General features: G+C 38.9%; 1 pseudogene; it reads right to left on the reverse strand.

Annotated features, from left to right (window-relative positions):
• Window positions 1–1,469: 1,469 nt before the first annotated feature.
• On the reverse strand, window positions 1,470–3,019 carry LOC129150560 (60S ribosomal protein L13-like; annotated as a pseudogene).
• Between the last annotated feature and the right edge of the window lie 13,750 nt (window positions 3,020–16,769).

Here is a 16,769-nt window from a genome sequence, read left to right on the forward strand (position 1 = left end):
GGATCGGGCCTAAACAGGCAGTTGAACATCCCTCAAGGGGTTCCAGATTGGAGAGGGTGCAGGCTGGGCTGTGGGACACTGCTCCCCGCCCCATGCACGAATTTCGTTCACTGGGCCTCTAGTATATATAGATAAATACAGAGTGTCCCAAAAAGAGTATATACATTTTAACAGCTGATAGCTCAGTTTAAAAATAAATGTATTTTAATACACATTGCTTTATAATTATTCAAAGTATGTGTATACATTTTTTGGGACACTTTATTTATTTATTTATTTATAGAGAGGAAGAGAGAGACAGAGAAACATCAATTTGTTGCTCCACTTATTTATGCATTCTTTGGTTGATTCTTGTATGTGCCCTGACCCGGGACTGAACCCACAACCTTGGCATATTAGACAATGCTCTAACCCAGTGGTCGGCAAACTCATTAGTCAACAGAGTCAAATATCAACAGTGCAACAATTGCAATTTCTTTTGAGAGCCAAATTTTTAAAGTTAAACTTCTTCTAATGCCACTTCTTCAAAATAGACTCGCCCAGGCCGTGGTATTTTGTGGAAGAGCCACACTCAAGGGGCCAAAGAGCCACGTGTGGCTTGCGAGCCGCAGTTTGCTGACCACAGCTCTAACCAACTGAGCTAGTCAGCCAGGGCCCCAATCTCAGTCTTCTTAGTTCACTGAGATAGTCAGGCTTTATGGGGTTCCATCTCCTTGCTATGGCCTGGAAACCTCCTTCAGGCAATAAGTCTGTACAGTGTGATACTTAGCTTATTTTTGTCCCTTCTCTAGGGAATTGTAGTCCTGCACTGCTTTCTGCCCAATGTTTGAAAACTGTTGTTTTTACATTTTATATTTTGCTTTTAGTTGTTTAAGGTGAATTGTAAATCTGGTCCTTTTTTTAAAAAAAAAAAAACTTTATTGTTGAAAGTATTACATATTCCCTTTTTCCCCTCCATTGCCCTCTCCCACCTTCCCCCCACCCCCAAGCCTTCACCACCCACTGTCTGTGTCTATGGGTTAAACTTCATCTTTGCTAGAAACCCTCTATTTTATTGAGGTAAAATTTACATACAATGGAATGGAAAATATTAAGTGTACCATTGATGGCCCTGACTCAATTAACATACCAGTGTATCTCAGCCCTTCACTCTTTTTTCCCCTCTCCATCTCCTAGATAAAAATTATTCTAACCAGTGATTAGTTTGTTCTACAATGTCTTTTAAATAGAAACTTGGAGTATGCACACTTTTGTGTATTTATTATTCACTCGATAAAATGTTTTGCGATTCATTCATGGTGTTGAATGCGTTAGTAGTTCATTCCTTTTTGTTGAGCAGTATGTCATTGTATAGATATACTGAAATTTGTTTATTCGTCCTGTTATTGAAAAACACATGGGTTATTTCTAGTTTGGGGCCATTTTGATTAAAGTTGCTATGAAAATTCTTATACAAGTCTTCTTTTAAATCACAAGTTGGCAACAGCACTATATTTTTTCTTTTCAACATCCTGTTCTGCAGCTTCTTTGGTGTTTTGTTTTTTGTTTTCTGGGGTTTTTTTTTGCCTGGATGTCAAAGAGCCCGGCAGTAGCACGGGCCATGTGAAGATTGGCAAAAGGCTGAAGTTCTCCTCCTCCTCCGTGATGACCCTGGCTTTCTCCTTCTTGTAGATTTTCGGTATGGGCATGACTAGTCCTGTCAGCTGGGTGACCAACCTGAGATCTTCAGAACTGTCTCCCTTCTTGGAGGCCAAGGCTTCCTGGGGAAGAGTATGAGTTTGTAGAGGCACTCCTTCAGCCACTGCATGTTGGCCTACAGGGCCTTCTTGGACTTTTCCCCCTCCTCCAATGCATCAAGATCCCAATGGTCCCAGGCATGTGTTTGTGGATGCCAGCCACCCTCAACTCCTCCAAGCTGAAGCCCCTGCTGGGTTGCACTTTGGTGTGGTACCTCTTCTTGGGAGATCTCACTAAGTGGCTGGATGGGTCCCAGTACAGGGTGCAGGGCAGTGCCATGTGCTTTGAATTTGGCTTGCTGGGCCTTGCATCTTCGGATTCTGAGTGCCAGCTGGTTAAACCACGTGGTAACGCACTGCTGCCAGTTTTTGTGGAAGTGGGACTTTAGGTCTGCTTTTTCAGCCTTATTGGAAGGAGAACAGCCACCAGAAAGCCTTTTTGTGACATATATTTTTATATTTCTTGGGTAAATAAATGAGTGGATTTCCTAGGCTATATTTGTTCAAATATAGGAAACTGTGAAACCTTTTCCAAAAATGGTTGTCATTTTACAGTTCCACCACTGATGTGTGAGAGTCCCAGTTGCATTCACATCTTTCTTAATTTTAGCTCTTTTTGTGGGTGTGAAGTGGTTTATCACTGTGATTTTAATGTGTTTTTCTAATAACTAATAATGTTGAAACCTTTTATACAGGGGCAGGCAAAATTAGGTTAATTATAATAATAAAGACAATAATCAATAAATAATAGTACAAGAATATGCATACTCACAATTATAAACCTACTTTTGCCCACCCCTGTATAGTTTCTTTTTATAGCTTCTTTTATGACATATATGTGTGTGTGTGTGTGTGTGTGTGTGTGTGTGTGTGTGTGTTTTGAGCATTTTTTAGTTGGGTTGTTTGCCTTTTTTTTAAATGATTTGTAGAAATTCTTTACATATTTGTATCCAAGTCCTTTGTCAGATTCAGAGTGAACATTTCTTTCCAGTTCATTGTTTTCCTTTATATTAGTGTTTTGATGACGTCATTTAGCAGACTGAACTTTCGTGGTCTAATTTGTCAGTTTTTCTCTAATGATTAGTGCTTTTTTTGACTTTGATGAATAATCTTTCCTGTACCTTATTTATCCTATTTTTACATTTAGGTTTTAGGTCTGTGATTCAGCTAAATGTAATTTTTGGGTAAGATTAGAATAGATGACAGAGTTCATTTTTTCTCATATATTTAACTAATTGTTTTAGCACTATTTGTTAAAAAGACTTTACTTTCCCAATTTCCATGATGCCTTTGTCGAAAATGAGTTGACTATAAAAATGTGGACCTAGTTCTAAACTTGCTGTTTTGTTTCATTGCTCTGTCTTTATTGTAATACCACACTGTCTTGATTGCTTGGTTTGTCTGTATTGTGTGTTGCAGTTAAGCAGTCTGATTTTTCTGGTTTTGTTTTGTTTTTCAGGATTATTTTGGCTGTTATATTTTTTTACAGTTTTGGTATAAAATTTAGAATTTATCAAGTTCTAAAAATAAAGTTGATTGGAATTTTGATTAGGATTGTGTATATAGTTCAATTTGAGGAGAATCAAGATCTTAAGTCTCCCAATCCATGAACACAGTATATCTCTCTAATTTATTTAGGTCTTTAATTTATTGAACAATGTTTTATAGTTTTCCAGGTCCAAGTCCTTCACATCTACTGTCAAATTCTTAATTAGTTTGCTTTTTAAAAATTTGAACTTAAATGGATTTTGTGTAGACATAATCAATTTTTACATATTGAACTTGTTTCCTAAGCCTTAGCTAAATTCACTCATAAATTCTAGTAGTTGTTTGTTTTAAGATTCCTTAGAGTTTTCTATAGGCATTTATGCTGTATATAAAAGTAGAATTTTCCTTCTTTTTTTTTCCAATCTATCTTCATTTCTTTCTGTATTTCATGGTCTGTTATCTCTATTAAAGTATTTAATAGGAATAAGAAGAGTTAGATGTCCTTGTTGTGTTTTCAGTCTTAGGGATAAAGTTTCTTATGAAACTATTAAGATGATCATACATTGATTTTTAAATAATTTATTCTGTTACTATGTTCAATTACAGTGATTGACTTCTTAAAAAATATATATTTTATTATTGATTTTAGAGAGCAAGGGAGAGGGAGAGAGAGATAGAAACATCAATGATAAGAGAGAATCATTGATTGGTTGCCTCCTGCACACCCACTAGGGGATTGAGCTTGCAAACCAAGCATGTGCCCTGACTGGGAACCGAACTATAACCTCATGGTTCATAGGTGATGCTCAATCACTGAGCCACTCTACCAGGGCTACAATGATTGACTTTTGAGTGTTAAACCAATCTTTCATTCTTGGAAAAATACTGCTTGATGATGATGGTGGTGATTTTTATAAATGGCAGGTTTGATTTACTAGCATTTTGTAAATGTATTTTGAATCTGTTTATTATACATATTGGTTTATATTGGTTTTATTTTTTCCCTTGCAATACTTTGTAAATTTTCATATCAGGGTTATGCCAATATACATGTCAAATTATAAAATAAGTTGTTATGTTTCCCCTTTATTTGTTTTTTACAAAAAGACTTGGAGGTTTATTCTACCCTCCTTTATATTTTTTATTTTGTATAAACTTGGTACAATTTCTTTTTTTATTGTTTACTAGAATCAATAGTGAAACCATGTGGAAATGGAATTTTTGTATGACTGTGGTTTTTAATAAACATATAATTTCTTTAATAGATATAGGGGTACTCAGAATTTTTTGTCTTTTTTATGAATTGTTGGTCAGTATATTTTCTCAAAAAACATATTCATTTCATCATAAATTCTCAAATTTATTAGCATAGATCTTCATTTTGCCTTATTACTTTTTTAATAGCTGGAAGATATATAGTGAATCTTTCTTGTTATTCCTGATCTCGGTGTGATTGGTGTTATTTCTCTTTATTTTATTTATTTTATTTTATTTTATTTTTGATACGTTCTTCTAGATATTAATCAATTCTATTAATCTTTGAAAAACTTTTGCCTTTTAAATTTTCTTCATTGTTTCTTTCTTATTGAATTGCATCCTAATTATATCTCTATGATACCTTCCTTGTATTTCCTCTGGTTTTAATTTGCTATTTTTTTTCCTAATTTTCTGAGGTAGAAATGTGGGTCATTGACTTTAAACCTTTCTTTTATAAAAATAAGCATTTGAAGCTATTATTTTTCCTTTACAAGCTCTTTTGGCTTTCTCCTTCAAATTTTGACATGGTGTCTTTTTAGTATCATTCTATTTAAAAGAACTCTAATTACATTTATACTTTTTTTTGTCCCCTAATTTGTTTAGAAATGTGTTATTTTCCTAATATTTGAGGGATTTTCCTAGATATTTCTAATTGTTTTTCTTATGGTTAGAGAACCTAGTGTCTTAGTATATGATCTGTCAAGTTGAATATCCCATGTGAATATATGTACATCTTTTGTCGATAAGGTGATGTTCTATAAATGCCAATCAGTTCAAGCTGATTGGTAGTACTTTCCAAATCTTTTATATTATCACTAGAGGCCCAGTGCACGAAATTCGTGCACTTTGGGAGGGGGTCCCTCAGCCTGGCCTGTGCCCTCTTGCAGTCCGGGAGCCCTGGGGGGGATGTCCGACTGACGGCTCAGGCCCACTAAGCCATCTATCGGACATCCTTAGCATTGCCACAGAGGCAGGAGAGGCTTCCACCACTGCCGCTGTGCTCGCCAGCTGAGCCCGGCTTCTGGCTGAGCGGCGCTCCCCCTGTGGGAGCACACTGACCACCAGGGAGCAGCTCCTGCGTTAAGTGTCTGCCCCTTGGTGGTCAGTGAGCATCATAGTGACCTGTCATTCCACCATTCAGTCATTTGCATATTAGCCTTTTATTATATAGGATATGCTGTAGATGAGGCCCCCTAGAACCATAAGAAATGCAAAAAATTCACTGTTAACGCATTCTCAAATTGCCCCCACTTAAAATCAAATTGCCCCCCCTGTGGGGCATGTGCTGCACCTTGGGAACTATTGGGCTTGACACTTTTCCTCTCTGAGCTTCATTTCTGAATATGTATATACATATGTATACGCATATGCCATGGGAATTGTAATCTCTTCTCTGCCTACCTCACTGGGTTGTCATGAGGAGGTTCTGAGCTAATAAAACTAGAAATGTTTCATCAAGTAAGTGATGTCTAAACAGGAAGGGATTGTTATTTTTAAGCCCACGGATACCCTCACAGGTAGCAGGTGCTGATTAGGGGAGGAAGGCATGATTGTTTCCTGGGACTGTAGCTACGGAAGCTTTGCAGAGGGTTCTGCAGGCCTCGGAGGGGCAGGCTCTAGCCAGCAGCCCTGTAGCGGTGGTCGTCCCTGGAGGCACTGGCCGGTAGGGGGGGCAGTAAGGGGGTGCTAAGGGGGCAGCGAGGCTGAAGGGGGAGTAACTGTCAAACCTCCTCACTTGGAGCCATTCATTAAATTGTATGTGGCCTTTTCACAGCTGGAGCAGGGCAGGGCGCTGGGCCAGGGTGGGGCCAGGCGGACTAGGACTAGGAGGGAGGGTTTAGCCACGGCCCTGGTGAGTTCAATGCGATTCCACTGCAGAGACAGTGCCGCTGCTGTCGGCGGGGATGGGTCTGACCTTGGGGGGCTGCTCAGACCTGCCTCCACCCGGGTCTGGAGTTCTAGGGAGGAGATGCGTGCCCGCCCCAGCAGAGGAGGCCTGGCAGCGGCGGGCCATGGGCCCTGGGTGTCTTGGGGGCACTGACGGGTCGTCGCCAGCATGCTATTGTTGTGGGCACCCCTGGCAGGGGTGGCGGGGGAAGAGATTGGGAGTCGGAGGTGCGGGCTGTGGCTACCCCTGAGGCTGGGTCTTCTCCCCATCCAGTCAGCCTCCCCATCCCCCCGGGGGTGCGGGGGCTGGGGTAGGGTGTCGTCTGTCCCCAAAGGGGTGCGGGGGCTGGGGTAGGGTGTCCGTGCAGGGGGATTGGAAGAGCTCCCTGTGGCCGCTTCCTCTTCCTTCTTTGCAGTCCGGGCTCCTGTCAGGCACTCTCCTCAGACCCCCAGGAACTTGGCTCCAGCCGCCCTGCCCCTCCGTGGCTCCCTGCCACCCCCACCTCACTCGGCTCTCCCCAGCCGCTCACCTGTCTGGAGGCTGCTGGGGCGCCCTGCTGCGGGAAGCGCAGTCCTGGCGCAGGGGGTGGGGGTGTGGGGAGCAGCTCCAGTAAAGTTTAGTAAACCCTGGGTCCGCGTCAGGATTTCGCTGCGGGGCCACGGGGGAGTCTGCCTGGGCGGGATGAAATCGAGAGAGACTCGGATTCCTGCCCTAGGGCCCCCCAGCCCCACCCACCCTGCTGAATGGTCGTGATGTGACAGCATCCCAGATAATTTGAATATTCCTCTATTATTGGTATAGATCATTATTATTCCAGGTCTAGTTATTCTATCATTTATTGAAAGAAGTGTGTTAAAATCTTCACATATGTTTGTGGGTTTGTCTACCTCTTCCTTAAGTTCTGTCAACATAAGAAACATTCAAATCTGTGCAGAAGTTTTGTGAGTTTATTTGAGCCAAGCTGTCAACAAATGCCCAAAAGCAGAATTTCAATGACTTGAGATAATGCTCCGGAGAATGGCAGTTTTGCACCTCGTTTTATGCATTACAATAAAAAAGAGATGTAAGTGGGTTATATGAAATCCATTAGTCATGGATTAGGGAGGCAGGAGAAAGCAAAGGGGAAACCTCTTGGATTGGATAAAAAGTAAAATGATAGACACACACTTCTTTTACTTAGGTGGGTACAGGATAGTGAACAGTCAACAATGAACTCAATAACAATTAGGGGGGTTGTGGTCTCCACAGAGCGGTGCCTGTGCTTTGAGGGGTCCAGAAAAAGGAAAATTACTTTGACATTCCAAGGATATGGTATCATAGATGCAAAAAGACAATAGACAGGCTCAGTTAAGGTAAAGATTGACCTTTGTCAGACAAGATACTGGCCTAGGACATGAATACCCACCATAAACTGCTTTTCAGTTTTAAAAGTTTTAATTTCAGACCATCCTTTGTGGTGACTTTAGGTCTCTGAGTTTACAAAGTCACCATGCAGGCCTTCCCTGAGCTAGTCAGGTTAGCATGTGGCCCCTTTTTTTCCACAGTTCTTTCAGGTTTTGCTTCATATTTTTGGAAATTCTATAATTGCTATTATGTGCATCCACGTTAAGGATTTTTTAATCTTCCTGAATAATTGACCTTTTTTTCATTATGAAATGTTTCTCTATATCTCTTGCTAATATTTTCTTGTCATGAGGTTTCTTTTGTTTGCTATTAATAAAGCTATCCCAGATTTCTTATGTTTACTGTTTACATTTTATTTTCAACCCATGTTTGTCTAAAAATAGATAATTACCTTAACCTACATATTTTCAATTTAGCCCTTCATATGCAAATCAAATAACTTAGGTAGACCATCTAGATTAAAATTTTCTTTTGAGATAAATTATCAAATATATGGGTAAATTAATGATTTTTCTTTATTTTCTCAGTAAATTTTCGCTTAATAGTAAAATTTGTAAGAGGGTAAAACCCAAATTTTATAAATTTCTTATAGTTATTGAAAGGACAAATAGATTTAGACTCAGAAACCATAAGTTAAAGATCTGAATTTCTTTTATGGCATGAGCTACTTTAAGAAATTCCTATGGTTTTAAACAAATGACTTTAATTGATTACCCTGGAGTAAAACTGAACCACTGATGTAGCTAGGGCTTATTCCTGTTGTTTAAGTATTCTATTTATAAGATGAAATAGATTGATGATAGTTTCAATAAAAGACCTCTTTCATGGTCACAAGATAGCATGATTTTAAAAAAAAAGGTTCTAGAAATTCTTAATACAAATGGTGTCACTTAAAAAAAAAAGCCTACGCAGCTGCTGTTCTGCCTATACTTCCCTGGGCACCAAGGTTCAGGCCTGGCCATGGTGTCATCAGGAGGCCAGTTGTTGGCTATGATGAATTTGGGTTGATAATTTCAGGTTGGTCAGATCTAAATTTTAAGGAGGGAAGCACGTTCTCATGGGTAGAACAAATGAGGAATTGGAAAGTTTGGTATAGTTGCCTGGGAAAAGTAGATAATAGCTGTTAGGCCACAGGGATTGCCATCATTTTTTACCTTAAATGGATCCTGTCACGTGGGTGGAGGTAGGTATTGGTTCTAATAGTGGGAGGATAGCTAAGGACTAATTCCTGCTTTGGATGCCCTCACCTGGTACCCAGGGATATGTGCCTTATGCTGTTTTTTTGTTGCCCAAGAGGGTACCATACTGTTTTTTGGTTTTTTTTTTTGTTGTTTTTTTTTTGGACTGGCTTGAAGCTTCTTCTAGTATTCCTTAGTTGGTTAGGGTTTACCAAGTGGGGCAGGGATAGGTAGCATGGATCCTGTGAATTAACACGTTCTTGGTAGAAAAGAGCTTTGTATTGATATAGGATGCAACTTCTGTGCTGTGAAAGTAGGCGAGTCTGTCACTGTCTCATGACTTTGGAGGATATGCAGTCATAGAACTAAGTTGACATTCTGGGCAGGCACAGGTGGGAACAGATAGTTGTAATGGAAAGCATGAGGACCAGTCCTGAGTGATGACTGACTTACAACAAAGTCAATATTGTGTGTGTGTGTGTGTGTGTGTGTGTGTGTGTGTGTGTGTTTGGAGCAAGTTGAGTTGAGTTTAAAGGGATAAACATGCAAAGGACATCATGTGCTAGAGACTGTCTGGAATCAAAGTGCTCAATATTTGTGAAACAATTCCTCTCTTTTAATAGGCTAGAAAAAAGTAGAACTCTATTTTTTAAATGCAAATCTAAGTAGAAAGTAAAAGAAATACTAGACTTGCTTGTAAAATGAAGCCCCGTGAGAAGCTATGAAGCATTGTCAATTGCATGGTGCTCTCCTTGGTGAGATTTAAGTAAGTGGGACAGATGAGAATTAGAGCACTTTTTAAGAGTTAAAAATGAGCCTTAAAGAAAATGTTTCTGTGGGGCTGCTTGTGCTTTCTTGAGTTCGTATCTTAAGTGTACACAAAAGTGAAGTCTAAGACGACGTTACATAATAGTCGCTGCAAAACACATCTTGTTTTCTAATGTGTCATTCACAAAATGGGACTTCTTATGATAGGGTCATGTACCTTTTCCAGAGGGCTTTGTGCCTTGCCTACTCCCCTCTTCACTCTTGTTTCTCTTGAAGCTTGGCCCTGGCTTGCTGGTTCCCAGAAGCCACCTGTTCCTCTGTGCTGGTGCTGGCTGACCCTCTCTCAATTGCCTCTTCTGAGTGTTTCTTAGGTTTCTGGCTTTATTCTATAATCTTCTTCATTTTAATTTTTTTCCATTTCCAAACTGTAGCCTCATAAAGATTTCAGATTTGTAGAGGGTATAGATTTAAGTTGGGTTGATTATCAGCTATTTTTGTGTGCCTTAAAGAACAATGTACTTGTTTTGGTGATGAGGATTATGTCCACCTCAGTGTATGAAATACATAGTGGAAAATGATTGCTGCTTGTGCTGTTTTGACTTTGTATTTCTGAATCAATGTTCTTTTTGCTGATTTATAAAATGTGTTTGATGTGTTTTCCTGTGTAAAATTCTGCACTAGTTACTTGCCAGAATCCAGAGAAAACCTTTCATATGCCAAAAAAAGAAGTATTTAGGAATCAAAAGGTAAGGGGTGCGAGTTTGTGTAAAAATAAAGAAGTGTTGCCCCTCTGGTGTGGCTCAGTGGTTGCATATCGATTTATGAACCAGGAGATCACCGTTAGATTCTAATCAGGGCATATGCCTGGGATGCAGGCTCGATCCCCATCGAGTAGGGGGCGTGCAAGAAGTAGCCAATCAATGATTCTCTCTCCCTCTCTCTTCCTCTCTGAAATCAATAAAATATATTTTTTTAAAAAGAAAGCAGTGTTAAGAGACTCTATAGACAATTAAAATATGTGATTAGTTAACTCTTTCAAAAAGAGGGAAATGATAGTTAATTGGCCTGTTTTGATGGAAATGAAACAGAAAAAATAAAATAAAACAAGCATCCTTTTATCCTCACTAGCCTCTTGTCATGCACAGACTTTCTTTGCTGATAAGGCTTTTAAAGGCCCCCTTACTAATTCAAGTGGAGAGTTTTGAAATCTTGACTGACTCCTGATTTTTTCGTTTAAAATTTCACATGATGTTAACCTGCTGAGCACTTCACAATACAGTATGTATTAAAGCTATACCAATAATTGGGGGTTTGTCAACTGGATCTAATCCAAAAATTGTATGTTAGACTCTATATGTTTATTGAAACTAATTCTCTAAAAAGTCTTATAACAGCTTACTTTTCTGGCATTAGCAGAGCTTTGCTGTGCCCCAGACCAATATTTGATAAATGCACATTCCATCATCATGGTATATGGGGACTTCCTCATATACTCAGACTCTTATCCTCATCATATTTATCTCAGTGACTTAAATAATGTTCAGTCAGTCTTCTTCAGTTTCTTGCTTTGATGAGAAGGCAATTACTGTATTTATTGTAGGGTTCACAATGAAATAAAATCTGGCTTTCTCCCTTATAATTTACCTAATAAACCTCCATATGAACTAGATTTCATATATTTTCTTTACTCAGAAATTGTTTTGTTGAAAGTTTAAAGTTATACTGTAGAAAGGCATAAGTTTAGAGGGAGTATATTCACTGGAAGTAGTCAAGAAAGGACACATCACAAAGTGAGACATGGGACCTATAGATTAACTAATTAAATTCCCCTCCTAATCCATTCCCCCTCCAGTGCCATTCTCCCTAGTATTTAATTGAAAAAGATTTACTGATGAGAGCCAGGATTAAGACTGGCCAAGCAGCTGTGACTACCTGACCTACATTGATATATTCATTCATTTATTCACTCATTCAGGTACTTCATAGAGTTCTTACTACGAGCCAGTCAGTGCTCCTGCTTCAGGTTTGTGGTGGCTAGTACTGTGCTGCTCGGTCATATTGGAAAGCTTTTGTGTCCCACCTCCAAAACATATTGTGTGCTTTGAATTAGTTGAAGAAACACCAAACACATCTGAATGATTTTTTGGTAATCATTAGTTCTAAAGATTATCTATGGGAATAAAGTTTTGTACATAGCTCTACTTGTGGACATGGAAAGGTCTGAACTTCACAAACTTAGTAGACTTTGGAGAAAGCTGATCAGGAAGGGAGATTAGAGAATTTGGGAGACAAAATTCTCATTTTACTGACTGTGTTTGCTCAATTTTGTAAGTACTTTGTTGATAGGTTACATTTTTGAGTATGTTTAATGTACTATTATTTCATTCCCCTCTCCCAAGCCGGACTGATGTTGTGTTTTATAGTTGAAGATATCTCAGAATTCAGGACATGAGCTCTACAGGCTGGAGCTTCTTATCATAACCATAAAATGATTGGTATAAAGTTCTGGGGCTTTATTAAAAACATGTCTTCATTTTTTCCTATAATTTCTACTTTGAAAAATAGAACAGGGAATATTTCTGTAGGATTAGTATTAAGACATTTTTATGTCTTATATAATATGTTGTATGAGGTTCATTGTGAAAAACTTGGAAACTATAGAAAAGTATAAACAAGAAAATAAAATTCGACTTCCTCAACTCATAGTCAATGTATCATTTGTATTTTGGTAAATCACTCTAGTTTACCTTTCTCCTTCCCCCTTCCCTCTTTCTCTTCTTTCTCTCCATCCATCTCTCCCAGTTATTTGTATATCTATCAATATTTCAATCTATGTAGATATTTTCCCTCAAATGTCCAATTTTACTGCATTTACGCTTATGTTTTATTCTGCAGTTAACATCATGTGGGAAATATGTTCACATACTTTGAAATATTTTCAAAAACATTTTCAATTGAATTGTATAATAGATCATAATTTAATGAACGTATCTATTGTTAGATGTTCAAACTGGCGTCAAGTTTTGTTTTAGGTTTTGGTGGGATTTTTTGGTAATTATAAATAATCCTATAAGATTATCTGTGAGCATGAAGTTTTGTACATAGCTCTGTTCATTTCTTTAAGATAAAATGTTAAGTTAAAATGGTAGAACCTATTATGGACCAAAGGGGATAAATACTTGAAAATGTTTGATATATATTAAGGAAATATTCTCCTGAATGGTTATCTTATTTCAACTTCCACCAGTCCTGTATAGGAGTGATCTGGGGCTCTTATACAGAATTTTTATCAGTGATCTTGGGGATGAACTAATTTTAGACTTTAGGATTATAATTCAAAATAGTATTGACAGTTTAGAGAGTTGGTTAGTTGATAGCAAATTATATTAGAGAAAAGTGAGGGTAGGAAAAATTGGACAGGTAAATATTGTCAAAATACTGTTTGCAGAGTAGCTGTTTATGTACACACAAGAGGCCCCATCCATGAAATTCATGCAAGAGTAGGCCTTCCTTTCCCCGGCTGCCAGCACCAGCTTCCCTCTGGCACCCGGGACCCAGGCTTCCCTCCAGCTGCCAGCAGGTACCCGGGACCCGGGCTTCCCTGGCAGCCTGGCTTCGTCCTGAAGGACATCAGGTCTAATTAGCATATTATGCTATTATTATTATAGATTGCTCAAGGGAGAATCCAGGGATCCTAAGGAATGTGACTAGATTTTTCAAAGCCCTGTTCTCCAATGCAAAGAAAAATAAAGCACTTTTGAAAGAAGACTATTTTAAAAAGACTGTTAAATTTTATATTTTCAGCTATTAAGAATTCAAGGACACTAAATATCTTAGGGGAACATTAAATGTTCATTTTAATTATTTACTATAATTATTTGAGACTAAATTGAATATTTAAAAAGTTTTAAAATATATAGTGACAGAAGATTTGACTTTGTATGGTGGGCCCACAGTACAATATGCAGATCATATATTATAGAAATCTACATTTGAAACCTATATAATCTTATTAATCAATGTGACCCCAATAAATTTAATTATTTAAAAAAGAAAAAAAAGTGAAAGATATTTTTTTTAAAAAGGCTTTCTGAAAGTTACTACTGATCTTTCCTAAATAAAACAGAGAATATGTTTCTTTAATTACTTTATTGATTAAGGTATCACATATTTGTCATCAACCCCCTCCCCCCGTTCCCTTCCCAAACCCCCACACACACATGCCCCCCTCCCCCTGTTGTCCGTGATCACTGGTTAGGCTCATATGCAAGCACACAAGTCCTTTGGTTGATCTATCTCCCTTGTCCCCACCCTCCCCTACCTTCCCTCTGAGGTCTGACAGTCTGATCACAGAGAATATGTTTTGGAAGCTCATCTTTTTTTCTCCCACAACATTTTAGGAGAAATAGAATTATCTTTACCTTGCTAATGGCACATGGAGGATAGGAACCACAAAGACCCTGAATATCTAAAGCAGTATTGAGAAAGAAGAATAAAGTTGGAGGTATCACTCTAGCTGATATCAAAGTATACTACAAGACTATAATAATCAAAACAGCATAGTACTGGTATAAAAACATACATAAAGTTCAATGGAACAGAATAGAGAACCTAGAAATAAACCCACACCTACAAGGTAAATTAATCTATGAAAAGGAGGCAAGAATATACAATGGGATAAAGACAGTCTTTTTAATAAATGGTGTTGAGAAAACTGAACATATGCATGCCAAAGAATGAAACTGGATCATTTTCTTACACCCTATACAAGAATAAACTAAAAATGGATTAAATATGTAAATGTAAGATCTGAAACCATAAATCTCCTAGAATAATACATAGGTAGTAAAAATTTTAACATTGATCAGTAATAAATCAGTTTTAGGATGTGTCTTCTCAGGCAAGGGAAACAAAAAAAAATGGGACTGTATCAAATTAAAGAGTTTTGCACAATGAAGAAACCATTAGCGACGAAAAGACAACCTGTTGAGTGGAAGAAGACATTTGGAAATTATACATTCAATAAGGAGTTAATATCCAAAATATATGAGGAACTCATACTACTTAACATAAAAAAATAAACAATAAATTAAAAAAATAGCAGAAGACCTGAATAGACATTTCTCCAACGAGGACATTCAGATGGCCAATAGATGCTCAACATTACTAATCATCAGGGAAATGCAAATTTAAACCACAATGAGATATCACCTCACACCTGCCAGAATTGCTATCATCAATAAATAAACAAAAACAAATAACAAGTGTTGGTGAGGATGTGGAGAAAAGGGAACACTTGTGCACTGTTGGTGGGATTGCAAGTTGCTGCAGCCATTATGGAAAACACTATGGAAGTTGCTCAAAAATACTATAAAACTGGAACTACCATATGTCCTAGTAATTCTGGGTATTTACTTGAAGATTTCCAAAATACTAATTCAAAAAGACATATGCTCCCCTATGTTCATTGCAGCATTACTTACAATAGCCAAGATAGAGAAGCAACCTAAGTGTCCTTCGATAAACGAGTAGAAAAATAAGACATGGTACATATATACAATGGAACAGTAGACCAAAAAAAAAGAATGAAATCTTGACATTTGCAACTACATGGATGGACCTAGAGGGTATTTTGCTAAGTGAAATAAGCCAGACAGAGAAAAACAAATACCATATGATTTCACTGATATGTGGAATCTAAAACACAAAATAAATGAACAAAGAAGATAGAAACAAAATCATAGATACAGAGAACATTTTGATGGCTTCCAGATGGGAAGGGAACTAAGGGGATGGGTGAAAAAGGGGAAGGGATTAAGATGTGCAGATTGCCAGTTATAAAAACAGTCACAGGGTTGCAAAGTACAGCATAGATAATATCATCTACATATATAAAAAGCCAGTGACCGTAACGCCGTAACGACTGGAATGACCAGTCACTATGATGCCCACTGCGGCCAGTGAACTGGCCCGATCTGGAGGTAGAGCCAGCTGTCCAACCTCCCACTGTCCCTCCCCCCAGCCATCCCTGCCCCTGATCAACCTCTCCCACCCCGATCAGGGGGTGGGGCCCGTGGGCAACCTCCTGCAGCCCCTCCTCCTGGCCAGCCCTGCCCCTGATGGGCCCCCACCACACCAATTGGCTCACAGCCCCTCCCCCCTCTGGCCCCACCCCAGATCGGCCCCCCCCACTCTGATCAGGGACAGGGCTGGCTGGCCAACCACTCATGGCCCCTCCCCCAGGCTGCTGGCCCTTGATTGCCGCCCCCACACCCCATTTGGGGGTGGGGCCAGTTGGCCTACCACCCACAGACCTTCCCCAGGGCCGGCCCTACCCCCAATCAGCCCCCACCATACTGATGGGCCCAAGGCCCCTCCCCCTAGCCAGCTCCACCCCTGATCAGCCCCCCAAACACCAATCAGGGGTGGGGCCGGCTGGCCAACCTCCCGCTGTCTCCTCCTCCTGACAGGCCCTGCCCCAGTCCGCCCCGATTGGGGCCAGGCCAGCTGGACCCCACCCGTGCACAATTTCATGCACTGGGCCTCTAGTCAATATTATAATAGCTATGCATGGTGTCAGACAAGTACTAGACTCATCTGAGTGATCATTTTGTAAGTTATATAAATGTGTAATCACTATGTTGTACACCTGGAACTACTATAATATTGTTTGTCAAATATAACTGAAAGATAAAAAAAGTTATAAAAAAGTTTCAGTTCTATCCCTGACTTACTGAATTAGAATTTGGGGAGATGGGACCACGTGTGTGTGTGTGTGTGTGATATATCCCTCTGTGATTCTGATGTATGCCATTTGTTAGATATCACTAAGTGAATTAATGTATGTGTTTTCCATCCCAATAATTTGTCAAATTGTCTGAGCCTATTGTTTTTAATATTAATAAACTTAATATGCATGTGTATAGATTTTTCTTCTGCATATTTTTCATAATGCTTTCGTTCCTGAGAAATTTTTTTTCTGTTACTTGGTGTCAACTGGTATTATAAACGTATTAATTAGTGTTACTCTGTAAAATCAATTTTGAGCGA

Source organism: Eptesicus fuscus, chromosome 10 (genome assembly GCF_027574615.1).
Source record: "Eptesicus fuscus isolate TK198812 chromosome 10, DD_ASM_mEF_20220401, whole genome shotgun sequence".
NCBI classification, from domain to species: Eukaryota; Metazoa; Chordata; class Mammalia; order Chiroptera; family Vespertilionidae; genus Eptesicus; species Eptesicus fuscus.